A 10334-nucleotide genomic window follows, 5' to 3' on the forward strand; every position below is an offset into this window, starting at 1 on the left:
CCGAGAAAATGATTTAATGCTAAAATAACAAGTTTTCCCTAGCATATTCTTCATGAATCCAAGTTCTGTTAATTTGGGATAGCAAGAAGGGGGTGGGGATGAGGGGCTCTGGTCTATAATAAATGAAAGATTCATTTTTAACCTATATTTGACATTAGTTAGAAATGGGGAGGGGGAAGTCCCACTGACAACAGTGCCGAAAACTATAAAATATCTAGGAATAAATTTAGCAAGAAAGGTACATGAACTAGATGAAGACAGGTATTAAATCTATGAAATCTTTACTGAAGAACCTAAAACTAAAATAAGACCTCAATAAATAGAAACATCATAATAAGGAAAAGTTGTCCTCATTAAAAAATGTCAGGCCTCCCAAAATTAATATATGAATACAGTGCAATTCCAAACACTGGGCTTGGGCTTCCCTGGTGGCACAGTGGTTAAGAATCCATCTGCCAATGCAGAGGACGCGGGATCCAGCCCTGGTCCGGAAAGATCCCACATGCTGCGAAGCAATTAAGCCCGTCTGCCACAACTACTGAGCCTGTGCTCTAGAGCCCGCGTGCCACAACTACTGAGCCCACGTGCCACAACTACTGAAGCCCGCGCACCTAGAGCCCATGCCTCTCAACAAGAGAAGCCACCGCAATGAGAAGCCCGCGCACCGCAGAGTAGCCCCCACTCGCTGCAACTAAAGAAAGCCCGCACACAGCAATGAAGACCTAACACAGACAAAAATAAAATAAATTTTTAAAAATTAATTAATTAAAAATAAAAACACACTGGGCTTTTTTGAGGTTTTCTGAACTCAACAGAATTATTTTCAACCCATACAGATATAAGAATAAATGTTTAAGAACAGTCAAGAAAATGGAAAACTACAGTGACAAGAGCTATTCTTAACAGAGTGTAAGTTTCTATAAAGTTATGATATTCAGAACAGTAAAATAATGGTACAGGAAGAGTAAAACAGAACATCCAGAAATAGAGCAAACATATATGGGAACTTAACATATGATACGGTGGTATTTAATTCATTGAGGAAAGGATGGTTTATTTAGTCTAAACATAGTTGGCTCTTTATACAAAGGAAAACCATATAAGACCCCTTCACATTATATAAAAATTAACTCCAGATTAATAAACGCATGTGTTATACAACAAAGAATTAATGTACCATAAGATGTTCCTACAAGATAAGGAGAAAAGCAACTTGAAAGAAAAATGAACCAAGGACATAGACAATTCTCAGTAAAGGAAATCCAAAAGGCCAAAAATCATATCAAAAGAGGCTAGCTCCAGCAATAGTCAAGGAAATTAAAATTAAGATGAAACTGAGAAACCATTTACCAACTAGCAGAGCAGCAAAAATTAAATTAAGTAATTACGTCTAATGATGTGATGTTATGGAGAACCCACTGCTGGTGGAGATGGAAATTATGACAACCTATTTAGAGAGTAATCTGGCAATAATAACATTTAAAATATAATTCTTTTAACTCAGAAATCCCACCTTGGAGATTCTAGCCTGTAGTAATAATAGCATCAGCAAATAAGGAGACATGTACAAGGATGTTTACTGTAGCGCTGTTTGTAGTGGCAAAATCTAGAAACAGCCCAAATGTCCACAAGAAAACAACTGAATAAATTATGTAGAGTACATCCATACTGTGAGACATGATAGGGATACTTAAAAGAACAAGATAGAATTATATTTACTGACCATGATGTGTTAAGAAAACCTTGCTACAGAGTAACATAAAAAGTATGATCAAAAAAAAAAAAAAAAAAGGTATGCTCTACCTTTTGTAAAAACAAAGAATCCCTATATATGCACATTTATGTTGTATATATAGTACTTGACCAAGCATGGAGAGAAATGTTGAAGTATACCCATAACCTGGTAAAATGGCTGGGAAGTAATAACAAAGGGATTAGGGAAATGAACAGCTTTTTTCGAAGTATGTCTTTAGATTTTTTTCATTTATTACGATGGACGTCTATGATGTTGTAAATTAAATAGATTAAAGACTTTTAAAAAATCCTCAGCACTATTAAAGTAGATTATTCAAACACAAGGGGAGAGGGACTTCCCTGGTGGCGCAGTGGTTAAGACTCCTTGCTCCCAATGCAGGGGGCCTGGGTTCAAGCCCTGATCAGGGAACTAGATCCCACATGCATGCCACAACTAAGAGTTCACATGCCACAACTAAGGAGCCCGCATGCCACAACTAAGACCCAGTGCAACCAAATAAATATTTTTTAAAAATTCACTGTTATACAGCAGAAACTAACACAACATTGTAAAGCAATTACACTCCAATAAAGATGCTAAAAAACAAAACAAAACAAAACAAAACAAAACACAAAGGGAGAGTCAGTAACAAATCACTGAACTATCAACATATTTCCATTTTGGGGGAAAAGACTGAAGTTCTCAACTTACTATTAGTTTCTTCAGCATAATGAATTACATAACAGGTATTCAAAAGAAAGAAAAAAGATGGCAGGAAGAGTAGATTTCTCTGCTGTCACTTGAAGCTTTTGCATAAGAAAGAGTCTGAGCAAATTGCAAAGAGAAAAGGATAATATCAATTTTAGAATTAAACATCTAAATAATATTTTCAAAGACACAGAGATAAGGTTTTGTATATGTTCTAAACCTGAAAATAAACTTCACTGACATAAACTCTATCGGTCACAAGTAAATGACCTGTAGTAAACTTCCATAGCTCACTCAGGACCCTGACTGCTTTTGGCTTGACCAATTACCATATATCTGAGGACCTGAACATGTTTCCGTATTATTTTCATTCACATCATCTATTCTGCAGAGTAGCTACTAAGTGCCAGGCACTGTGCTATGTACTAGGGATGCCATCAATTAGATAGTTCTTGTCCTCTGAAGCTCAGGAAAAGTAAACAATTCAACAAATACTAAAAAAAAAAAAAAGTACTATACTCCTTTGCCTGGTGTAGAGAGGAAGGAATAGGTTCACCAGATGGAAGGGAGAAAGAAAAGCATTCCAGGTATAAGCAGAACAGGTGCAATGGATGAAAGAACATGGAGTATTCAAGGAACAGCAAAAAGTTCAGTGTGTGTAAACAGAATAATACAACCAAGTGCTAGTAAAGTCAAATTGTAAGCAACTTCCTCATTCTACTTTCTTAAATAATCAACACCATCTATTAAGCTTTCATCATGTAAAGTTCCTAAAGAAAATACAGAGGTCATGCCTTCACTGACAGAGAGAAATACACATTTTAAAAAATCAAATACATTTATTGAGTACTATCAGAAAAAGAGGCTCAGGGACTTCCCTGGTGGTCCAGTGGCTGGGACTCCATGCTCCCAATGCAAGGGGCCAGGGTTCGACCCCTGGTCAGGGAGATGGATCCCATGTGCTGCAACAGAGAGCCTCATGCCGCAACTTCAGATGCTGCGACTTAAGATGCCGCAACTAAGACCCGATGCAGCCAAATAAATAAATAAATATTTTTGAAAAAGAGAAAGAGACTCTTTTTTGTTTGGTTGTTTGTTTTTTTAATTTTTGGCCACACAGAGCGGCATGCAGGATCTTAGTTCCCTGACCAGGGATCGAACCCACGCCCCCTGCAGTGGAAGCACGCAGTCTTAACCACTGGACCGCCAGGGAAGGCCCAAGACTGCTTCTTCTTACGACAGTTTTCCTTCAGTAATCATACCCAAAAAACCCTAATATCTACAAAGATTCAATTAACTCTATACAGTGTACCTATTTTTTCAGTTAGTTTCCCCATTCATTTCAAACCAGTATTTTCACCATATTTTAAAAGTATCAAGTTTTGAAAAATTTCAAAAAGTGGGAAGGGAATCGCTCGTGCAGACTTCAAAAAGGAATTAAAAAAATTAACTTCCCTTCCTTTTCTTCAGCTTGAAACTGAACAATTTCCCAACAGTGAGGTTTAGTAAGTAGCTACTAAACTGAGCTGTAAAAACACTGATGGAACTTCTTTTAATTTGAGTTGTTCAACTGTGTGATCATTTACGAAAGTTACATCTTATAACCAAGTAGTGTACATCATCTATGCTATGATAGTCTTAATTTTAACCCAAAGGCTTATAAGGAGGGGAGTGCAAATACTTTACAGTTCCAAAGATCTAAGTTCATGTCTTTCTCATATTTGCTCTTCCCAAGAATCCATAACATTAACCTCAAAGCCAGATAAGCTGCAAAGCCTGGGATGCTCAGCCCAACACAGTCAGCTACAACATGCAAACTGGAGTGAGCAAAGCAACTGCATATCAGGTTACACTGTGACTGCTGTAACAACAGAGAAAGGAGGGTAAAAACTACTTGCCTTTAAGATGTCTTTAATTATTAATAAAGTACAAAGGTCACATATGTTTTCTCCATCTTTAAAAAGAGAAAAAACAATTTTTTTTCCTTCTAAGACTGTTTTTCACTGGTAATACTTACAACTCATTGTCTCTCTCCAATGGTCTGAGTAGGCCAAAACAAGGCCCCCCCAAAAAAGGCAAAATTTCCAAGTACCTAGTGAAAAAAGCATTTCTCGTTTTAATCATATTATCCTAACCCTTGCCCTTTTTTGTACAAAAGTGTTAGTTAATACTGACTCAACAAGTTTGGCAAGTGTGGGTTTTTTTTTTTCTTCCACTTTTGGACTCTTCAAACTTTGACAAGAGATTGTTCCAGTAACCAGAATTCATGGCAAATTAAGTGTTTTATGTTACTCCTTCAGTGAAGAAAAACCTTACATGTACTTTGAAGGTAGAAATGACTCTTTTACTGATACAAAATTTTCTATACAAAAAGCAAATGAAGGGCTTCCCTGGTGGCGCAGTGGTTACGAATCCGCCAGCCAATGCAGGGGACATGGGTTCGAGCCCTGGTCCGGGAAGATCCCACATGCCACGGAGCAACTAAGCCTGTGCGCCACAACTACTGAGCCTGCGCTCTAGAGCCCGCGAGCCACAACTACTGAGCCCACGTGCCACGACTACTGAAGCCCACGCACCTAGAGCCCATGCTCCGCAACAAGAGAAGCCACCACAATGAGAAGCGCACGCACCGCAACGAAGAGTAGCCCCCGCTCGACGCAACTAAAGAAAGCCCACATGCAGCAATGAAAACCTAATGCAGCCAAAAATTAATTTTAAAAAAAGCAAATGGAAAAATCCTAATACTTTCTAACAAAGATGATTTTCAAAACCTATAAGCCAAGAAACATAAGAGCTTAGATAAATCTATATGTTCCCTTAATTTTAAAACTGCTTGCTACTTTAATACCATCCTGCATGAAAGAAACTGAATGTAAGTAACAACGGGATGAAAGAATGCCAAAATCAACTGAGAACGATTCATAAAGGAAGACTGAATGACAAGCACCTAAGACAGATAAACAAGTTGCTGCAGTTTGAAGAAAGGTAATAGCTTTAGATTTTCTGAAGCTAAATCTAAATAAGAGTTTTAAAGTTTTGATATCAAATCCTGCTGTATACACAAAAATTTTAAATCCTCAGCAAATGCAAATAAGGGGATTAAGCATTTTGAAAATCTGTTTTGGTATGTATTTTCCCAATTCAATTTTTTTAATTAAAAAATAATCTTTTGGAAAATATTCATTCAACTTTTTCAATTTGCATAAAGAGTTGTTACAAATCACATAAAAACCTGAGTTTTTGTTTTTGTACCCGACTGATTTCAAGACTACTTTAAAAATAGTAAGACGAAATATCACCAATGCATTGCTGACAATTTTCGTACTTTATAGTTTCACTCTAAAATTCATCTTCAAATCTAGAACTGCTATCAGTGAAACAGATCAAAGAACAAGCAACTGCTCCAAAAGAAAATACACTGAGGTTTCCTAAACAATGTTTATTTCAAGTATAATCCCAACAACCCCTTAGACAAAGTAGACATTCAAGTATGTGCTGATCAATCAAAGGTGCACTAAAATAGGGGCTTCCCTGGTGGCCCAGTGGTTAAGAATCCGCCGGCCAGTACAGGGTACACGGGTTCGAGCCCTGGTCCGGGAAGATCCCACGTGCCGCTTAGCAACTAAGCCTGCACTAAGCAACTAAGCAACTGGGCCTGCATTCAAGAGCCCGCGGGCCACAACTCCTGAAGCCCGGGCACCTGGAGCCCATGCTCTGCAACAAGAGAAGCCACCACAATGAGAAGCCCGCGCACCGCAATGAAGAGTAGCCCCTGCTCACCGCAACTAGAGAAAGCCCGCACACAGCAACAAAGACCCAACGCAGCCAAAAATAAATAAAATAATAAAATTTTTTTTAAGTGTGCACTAAAATAAACACTTTACTTATCATTTGCAAGGCAAAGGACGCTTTCTCCAATTGAATGCAAACTACCTAAGAATGAATGACATTTAAATACCAGTACATAATACCATGAAATGAACTGAGTAAATAGCACGTATCTGATAGCTCTTCCAATACCTTGTTTTAAAAGCGTATCTCAGAGACTTCCCTGGTGGCGCAGTGGTTAAGAATCCGCCTGCCAAGGCAGGGGACACAGTTCGAGCCCTGGTCCGGGAAGATCCCACATGCCGTGGAGCAACTAAGCCCGTGCGCCACAACTACTGAGCCTGCGCTCTAGAGCCCGCGAGCCACAACTACTGGGCCCGTGTGCACAACTACTGAAGCCCGCACACCTAGAGCCCATGCTCCTTAACAAAGACAAGCCACCCCAGTGAGAAGCCCGCACACCGCAACCAAGAGTAGCCCCTGCTCACTGCAACTAGAGAAAGCCCGTGCGCAGCAAAGAAGGCTCAACGCAGCCAAAGATAAATAAATAAATAAATTTATTTATTTATTTAAAAAATAAATAAAATAAAATATATATATAAAAGTGTATCTCAGAAATGGAACATTTCAGTAACAACTACAAGGGGATACTTAGTAAATGAGTGAGGATTCCATATATGTTCTGTTTGACAGTTCTTTAAACCAAAAGAGAAACTCCATAGCTTCGGAGTAAATACACAAATAGTAAATATATTTTTGAAAAGTCTCCTTAAAACGAATAACAAGAACACTATTTACAATGAAAACATTCACTCTTCTACTAAGACATCATAGGACTAGTACAGGAATTTATCTACCTGATAATAACCTGATAAGAACAACGCACTTTTACATGGATTAGAAGTATTAAAAGATTTGATCCAGTTCAAGTTATAAATTTAAGTTTCAGCAGTCACTAGGCTACAATCTCAAATAAGTTATTTCTCTTTTGCAGATGTTAAAACGCAGGCTGAGGTGAAATAGAGGTGACTCAATCACACCTAACTTGAAATGTAAGAAATAATCAGTGAACTGCAGTGAAATGCTTTTTATTCAAGCATGCTATACTGCAAAACATACGTTAAGAGTAGAATAAAAGTGGTGAAATTATGGGTACCTGGAGAGTCTATATTTTTAAAACAAAAGTTAAGGGGTATACAGTCTGACAAGCACTATGGAGAACAGTAAAAGTGAGTATTTAAAATCCAACTATCCCCAGAAAAATCCGATACTCGAAGTCAATCCAAGTGTCTTTAGAGTTAGTCAACGAAGAACACTACTGTACAAACCACTTGAAAGTTAAAATCACTAAGAAATTTTCATTCACTCCTCTCTTCTGTTAACTAATCCCTACAGTACCCAAAAAAGTTACTTTCCTTTCTACCAATGTCAGATTAAGATTCTTTTTCAAAAAAAAAAAAAAATTATTTTTCACAGGCAGATTTCCATGGGCAGGGATATACAACATCAAGAAAAATACTAAGTGTCAAAAAGTACCCAAAAGCTAAGTGTTCAGCATAGGAAGGGAATCCACAAATGAGAAAACATTTGACAGCCTCTCCCTACCACCTTCCCCCCAAAAGCCCTTTAATGAGCTTTATAAACATTTACTGTTGAAGTACACTCTGAGCGAGTGGTTCGACGAATCTCCTACACCTGACAAGGGAACACAACCAACGTCCCGACTCTGTCAAGCGGTCAAGAAGACCGGGAGAATTATTAGTTATCGACGCCTGCAGGATCAGGAGTTTGCGAGAAGGGTAAGCAGTGTATTCGCAGGTGAGTTTAAGAAAATAGAGGAGGAAAAAAAAAAAAAAAGCCCGGAAAATTGGGAAAGAAGTTGGTGGGAAGGCTAGAGAGAAGCGAGGCCAATGTCCAGTTTGAAGAGAACGGCAATGCAGGCGCAGACGACGTTTAACTGAGCATTTGCAAGTGCTTAAGAGAGATCCACGAAAGACCTGACCCAGGTACAAGATACAAGAACGCTGATACGTGGCATAGAGAAGACACGCGGGGGTGAGACCCGCCCCGCAAACCCCAGGCTCTCTGAATGAGCCCCAGAAGGAGGAGCGCAGCCTGAGAAAGTCAATGGGTCCAAGGAGGCCCGCACCGGCCGGGCAACGCCACAGCAAGGAACGCAGCCGCGCGCGGACCCTCCAGGTCCGACGCTTTGGGGTCGGCGCTCAAGAAGTCGTAACAACCCCTGAGCTCCGGGCCCCTCCTGGCCCAGCTTCTGTCCTCTCTTCCCCCCCCCCCCCCACCACGGTCTGGGACCGGACACCTGGGATTGACAGGAAGCTTCTGGCCGAGCGCTCCCGGCAGGCGCGGGGTAAAAAAGGCAGTATGCTCTTAGCGCCGCGAGTGACACTCACCGGCCCGAAACCTCGAATGAAACCTGCAGCTCCGGGGGCGGCGGCAGCAGTGGCAGCAGGAACCGAACATCCAAAATGGCGGCTCCCTCGGCCTCACCACCGCTACTGCAGGCGGAGGGATCCTTAGGTCGGAAGGAGTTTTTAACTAACTTTGCACACTATCGCAGAAACTTCGGTCCCTATCTCCCTCTGCTTGTCGATCCCGCGTCTCCTGACCGCAACTTCTCGTGCCTCCCCTCTCCTATTATCCAAGAACTGGGACCCCGCCGAGGACTATTTGCCAAGGAGGAGGTGACTGCTCCTGGCAGAGCGACGCAAAGCGTAGTATGGATCGGGGCTGTCACTGATGACGCGAGACGCTGCTGCCGAGTCACCGCTGCGAAGAGTCTGAGCGAGAAAGATCCGGTCGACCCCAGAGCCCATGGACATTGGTTCCGCTTTGGGGGGGGTTGGGGTGGGCTGGGCTACCAGGAAGTGGCGGGGCCACCTGAAGAGGGTGGGGCTAGCAAGGTAGCGAAGGAAGTGGGGAGGCGAGGCAGGTGGGGGCGAAGAACACTGAACCAGGCTGTGCCGGTCCTAATCCACCAGAGCCCCAAATTCTCACCTATCACGTTTGAGACCTTAGCTTTCTCTTTAGGTTAACTTCAGGAACATGCTCCAAGGGGTCTTGGATTCTGAGGTTTTTATGGCATCTTTGCAATGTATTTTATAAAAATAAAAAGAGAGGATGACACAGAAGAATAGATTCCAAGCCCGGTATCACCTTTCAACCTGTGCATTGAAAAAGATATTTAAACTCTCTGGGCTTCAATTTCCTCAAATGTAAAAAGAGAGGATTTGGACTAGTGATAGCTAAAACCATTCCAGAATGGGCTTTCTGACTGTGATTCCATGCACTAATGACCTGAGCCAAAAACAGTCCAACCATACAGGTCCTGGCTTGATAAATAATCACTAACACCTGACACGAATATTTTCCATGTTTATGTAAAGAGAGCCAAGATATCTTGGCCCGTTTAAAGGAAAGGTGACCCTCCATTCCTTCAGATGAAATGGCAATAAAGTATCCCTGAAAGTGAATAAAGCAGAGCACTTAGTTGGATGACAAAGAGAACTGAACTAACCACAAATCTTGAGTTTAGGACCTGTCATCGGCAGGAGGTTGTACTTTTTTACTTTGCTGGTTTCATTCAGGGGATTTCAAAACAGTTTACAAAAACTGAATTGAGTAGGCCCACCTGTACTATTTCGTTCTTGAACTACTGGGGCATGCCAAGTGGCAGTAAAGAAAGGAGGCCAAGGGCGTAATAATAGTAATTATTATTTTTCATTATTAAATATTGATATCATTGTTTATAAAAGCATTTTCATATATGTAATCTAATTTGACCCTCGCGACAACCTCCTGAGTCAGACTAGACAAGCATAAGTAATTTAGTTTTACAAATAAGGAGACTGAGGCTCAGAGAAGCTGTAACTTGCTAAACGACCCTCCCTCTCCCCTCCCCCACTGGGGTTGTCTATGTGGTACCACCTTACGAGTTAGAAAATTGTAGGTACCCACTCACCCTCCCCCACACTCAGAGTGGTATCAACCGAGAGCAAATGATTTGGGGAGCAGAATGCTTATGGAATTCAGTCACCTCCTATCC

General features: G+C 40.8%; 1 protein-coding gene across 3 annotated transcripts in view; it reads right to left on the minus strand.

Moving 5' to 3' along the window:
• Window positions 1–9077, minus strand: part of AP1G1 (adaptor related protein complex 1 subunit gamma 1) — a 78991-nt gene extending 69914 nt beyond the window's left edge. Inside the window, exon 1 of one of the 3 annotated variants that reach the window (XM_061174556.1) lies at window positions 8683–9068. The gene's annotated coding sequence lies outside the window, so the exon portion shown is untranslated. Of the gene's footprint in view, window positions 1–8682 lie in introns of all 3 variants that reach the window. The other 2 variants (XM_061174558.1, XM_061174557.1) reach the window with 2 other exon arrangements.
• Window positions 9078–10334: the final 1257 nt, after the last annotated feature.

This window comes from Eubalaena glacialis, chromosome 18 (assembly GCF_028564815.1).
Source record: "Eubalaena glacialis isolate mEubGla1 chromosome 18, mEubGla1.1.hap2.+ XY, whole genome shotgun sequence".
Classification (NCBI taxonomy): Eukaryota; Metazoa; Chordata; class Mammalia; order Artiodactyla; family Balaenidae; genus Eubalaena; species Eubalaena glacialis.